The 5,083-nt window shown below is 40.4% G+C and overlaps 1 non-coding gene across 1 annotated transcript; it reads left to right on the top strand.

Moving 5' to 3' along the window:
* Window positions 1-533: 533 nt before the first annotated feature.
* Window positions 534-639, top strand: LOC128248634 (U6 spliceosomal RNA). The gene has a single exon (XR_008264810.1). It is a non-coding gene; the product is annotated as a U6 spliceosomal RNA (small nuclear RNA).
* Window positions 640-5,083: the final 4,444 nt, after the last annotated feature.

The following is a 5,083-nucleotide window of genomic DNA, read 5'->3' as shown; positions in this document are numbered from 1 at the left end:
AGTCACTGGTCAGTTCGGAGTTATATTTTCTAAAAAGAAAATATTGTATGAGTGCGCGCATACGTGTGCGTGCGAAAGCGTCTTTTGTACTTGTCTGAACTGCATTAGAGATGGATAACGTTTAGTCTAATATGTTGTAGGAATGTTCTGTTTGTTTAGAGTTGGTTATAACTCTAGCGCCAGGCATGATGGAGGTTGGCGATTGCTGGAGCAATCTGCGAGATGGGCCTTCCGTTTTGTTATTTTTCGTTTGTTGTCAAGGTAGCTTGTGGTTATGGTCTGATGATTCTACGTACGCTTTTTACTGTTATTTATAATTTGGTGTGGAAAGATTGAGGGCCCAGACAGAAATGTAATGTATTGTTTGTATCCTTTATCTATGTATTGCTTTAGTCACTGGACTGTGGTCATACCGGGACCCTGCTTTGAAGTGTTTTTTAGTCGAACAAATCGACTCCAGTATATGTCTTTTTAAAGTCTGATACTTATTCTATCGATTCCTCTTGTGGAAACGTTACAAAGACATATACAGCGTACTAGCTTCGTCAGTGCATATTCTAAAACTGGAACGATATAGAGAAGATTAGAATGAGGCCGTGCAAGGATTACTTGCAAATTCGTGAAGCGTTCCTGTTCTCTATATATTGCGAGCTGGAGTGTACTACTGTTATCTCTAGCGGACAAGTATCCAATACCGATGTTGACCACAAAGAGGTCGAAACCGTACGGTCTGGTGGTCTCGTAGCTGGAAGATGGTAGGGGTTCACTCTCCTGCTTGCAATATATATCGAGTACCCAGCTGGAGAAAGCGTTCTCCTGGGTTAAAAATAACAATAGCATCGATTCTTACGGAACAACCATGTTTAAGTGGCGATAAGCATTATTTCTCAGTATAGTTACTCCTTTCATTTCTTATAGAGAATTTCCTACTAGCTAGTTTGCTTGTTGCAAGGTCAGTGATTGTATGTCGCTTGTTCTCTATATGTTGCGAACTGGAATGAACTACTGCTGTCTCTAGTGGACGAGTATCCATCACCGAGGATGACCACAAGGAGGTCGAAACCATACGGTCTGGTGGTCTCGTGGTTGGAAGATGGTAGGGGTTCACCCCTCTGCTTGCAATGTAAATCGGGTACAGATTGCATCCTCCTGGGGGTTAGAAATAGCAGTAACATCGCTTCCTATGAAACAGGTATGTTTAAGTGGCGATAATCATTACTTCTCAGCATAGTTACTGCTTTTGTCTCTTATAGAGATTTTCTAGGTTAATAATTCGCTTGTTATATTTATGTACACACACACACACACACACACACACACACACACACACACACACACACACGACTGGCTTCCACGTAGATTCCGTGTACCAGATTCAATTACAAGGTATTGGTCGGTCTAGGACCGTAGAAGGCATTGTTCCAGATATCGTGTTGTGGGACTCAACCCGAAACCGGATAACCTGTCTCTATGATTCCTAGGACTCGAGACAGTGATGTCTAGTGGTAAGGAATGTATTTGATATACTTATGACGAGACTGTAATGGGTTATTTTGTTGTATCTGGAGTTGGGGATAGTGCCCATGACTCACGATGGCTCTCCGAGATTCAGTCATTTTTACGCCCGTAATATTCCGTTTAAACTGTTGTAGTCCAACAACTGCAAGAAAGGCATAAGAGAAGAGAGTTCAGTGGTTAGTGCGTGGACCTAGGGTGGGATGAGTACAACAAGGGCACGGAGACGGAGGCCGGAAATGCCTGAGCGCTAGGAGTACGAGACCAGCAAGCTTTGAGGAACAGAAGCTGTAATGTGTCTGTTAGTGATTGAATGTCAGTCAGTCGCGTGACCCTTCTCTTGACAGGGTCCAAGATGTATGTGTGCGTAACAGCAGTACCGTCCCAGAGGTGGATGCAGTACAACATCGTGTGCTTCACTTGAACTTTTTAGAATACCAAAATCATCTGGGAAGGGAACGGAATATGTTCTTGTTCTAAAGATAAGGGCTAGCCATCGGGATGCAGCCATAACTATGATAAGGATGTACTGTCAACTGGAGAAATCCTTTGCGATATTGAAGCTCACTATTTGGAGCAACTATGAGGGATCTAGCTGAGTGCTGCTCATGATCAGTGGAGGTTTGATGTGGTAGTGTTTTCTTGATATGAGTAATACGCGAGGTATTTTCATGTTGAAAGAGACAAAGTTGTCATGGCCCCACTAGATGTTGTCGAGGTCTTCGTTTACGGAGCCAATATTAGTTTGACGTGTTGTTTGTAGGTTGCATGTCGATGATGCATGGTTGGAAAAGGTTAAGAAGGAAGGCAGAATCGTGTTATCAACATAAGAGTCGGTATTGTATGAGGCGGTTGTATTTGATGTTCTTTAGTGTTTCTCGTAAAAAATAATTGGTGTCTTTAATTAGTGTTATTTCTAGTATTTTTAATTGGATTTTTTGTAGGTTATTGATGCAAGTTTGAAATAATGGGAAGAGATTCCTATAACATCATCTGTATTTGAGAGTGGGATTTGCAGACAAATTGGTTAGCATTTCTAGTAGGGCGTGAAAAATAAACCCATGAAGATATGTTAAAATATAGCAGTTGTGAAGTATACCGTTGCATTAGTCCATTCGGGAAATTACAGCTTCTAGAGGTGTTGTTTTTTATGTGGACATGACGACATGGGAGATAACCCATCAGCCATCGTATTTAGTGCTTTATAACTGAGAGCTAAGAAGAGACTCAAAAGTGTGTTTCTGTTGCTAAGTAACGTTGCATGGGTTTTGGTTGACCTGTGCGGTAGCTAAATTGGCCTTCCTTCCTTAAAAGTAACACACCTTCGGCTACCGCAATATACGTGAATTAAGCGAACATCTTGTGTGGTCCGTACTCCCCGCATATCTCCCTTGTTAGAAATAAACGATCTATCTATCTATCTATCTATCTATCTATCTATCTATCTATCTATCTATCTCCTGCCATCTCTTTCTCGCTCTTTAAAAACACGCACACGCGCACACGCATATCTACTATACACAGTAGAAGCAGCATTAAATTAAATAGCCATCTATATATTATATTTAAAGCATATACATGATGGATAGGAAAGATACTGAAATCTCTTATAGATGCGCTGCATTAAAAATACTATATATACCGGTGAGAGACAAAAATAATCCCGTCACCTACAACCAAGAACGCCAGATGCATTTCGATTTTATTGGGCCTTGTCAATGATATGTACTCGTAGCTAAGTGCCTAGACAAAATTCGTCGCCTCTGATATATAGAAAACAGAGAATGATACATGCACTTCGTTTATGGATTTGGGTTGCAAGATTCTTTTTGTCAGTTCGTGTGTTGAAGCATATTCTATTGTGTCTGGGGAGAGTCATTTTCTTTTTGTGCCTTATAATTTAACACACTCACCCGTAAAATTTCCACTTATTTCTTATTTTTATTTTCCTAAAAGTTTCGTTGCGTCTTGCAACCTGTTTAATAGTTTTGACTATTGGAAAGGTTGCAAGCCGCAACGAAAAGTTTAGAAAAATAAAAGAAAGAAATATGCGGAAATTTTACCGGTGAGTATGTTAAATTATAAGGCACAAAAAGAAAATGACTCTCCCCAGACACAACAGGATACATACACTGATATTGTGAATAGCCAACCGATGTTGGTGTGTTTGCGTCCACGTAAATTTGCGGCTCAGGAAAAGAAACCGACAGAATAAGTACTAGGCTTACAAAGAATAAGTTTTGGGGTCGATTTGTTCGACTAAAGGCTGTGCTCCAGCATGGCCGCAGTCAAATGACTGCAACAAATAAAAGAATAAAAGAATATTTATATTGGGTCATCCCATAAATAATGCGGTTTTTTCAAATGCATGAACTAAAAGTCAGAGGAGGACGGGATAAACTACCTGCATCAACTTGCTATAAAAGCAGGTAGTAATTTTACTCTGTTCCCCTTATGTGGAAAGTTTGAAGAGTACAGTTCGATTTTAACAGTTATTTTATCAAAGCTACAATGGAAGTGACAAAGGAGCATATTCGGCATATTTTGCATTATGAGTTCAATAAAGGCAACAACGCAACGGAAAGGGCAAGAAATGTTGATGCAGTATATATGGGGATCAGACGATAAGGGTAAGCTAGTGTCAATGATGGTACCAGAAATTCCGAGCCAGAAACTAGAGCCAAGACGCCAAGCCTCGTCCTGGACAATCTGTAGGAACAAAATCCCTTGGTAACTGTTGAGGAACTAGCAGAGAAGCTTGGATTAGGTCATTCAACCATTCATCGACACATGCGTGCCATCGGAAAAGTCAGCAAATTGGGTCAATGGGTTCCTCACAAACTTTCCGAGTCTAATCGCGCACAGAGAGTGATTGTGTGTTTTTCTTTGCTGTTACGTTTCACGAATGAACCCTTTTTGGACCGAATAGTGACTGGTGACGAGAAATGGGTTTTCTATAAAAATGTCAAGTGCCGAAGACAGGGGGTAGGTAAAAGAGAAACACCGGCACCCCAGGCTAAAGAAGGTTGGTATCTGTTTGGTGGGATATGAAAGGTTTCGTCCACTTTGAACTTTTAAACCAAAACCAAACGATAACAAAGATCTACTGCGAGCAGCATGAGCCAGCGTTTGAAGAAAAACGACCATCTTTGGTTTTAAGACGAAAGATGTTCTTCCAGTATAATGCTCGGTCACATACAGCGAGGATGACATTCCAAAGGCTGGAGCAGTTTGAAGGGGAAACGATGCCCCACCCACCATATTCGCCGGACATTCCTTCATCTGATTATCTGATTATCATTTATTCCGCAGTCTTCAAAATCATTTGGACGGAAAAAATATGAATTCAGTAGACGAAGTCAGAACAGTACTGGAGAAGTATTTTTCTTCATAGACAAATGAAGTTTGGAAAAGGGGCCTGGTAAGTCTACCAGATAGATGTAAGAGCGATGTAGAGAATGAAGGAGAGTATATGTTAAATTTAAAAAAAGAACTTTGCTTATCTTAATTTTGAAAAATTAAAAGACGCATAAAAAAAACGCGCATTATTTATGGGATGACCCAATAT

This window comes from Octopus bimaculoides, chromosome 8 (assembly GCF_001194135.2).
Source record: "Octopus bimaculoides isolate UCB-OBI-ISO-001 chromosome 8, ASM119413v2, whole genome shotgun sequence".
NCBI classification, from domain to species: Eukaryota; Metazoa; Mollusca; class Cephalopoda; order Octopoda; family Octopodidae; genus Octopus; species Octopus bimaculoides.
This window is presented reverse-complemented; position numbering and strand designations above follow the sequence as displayed.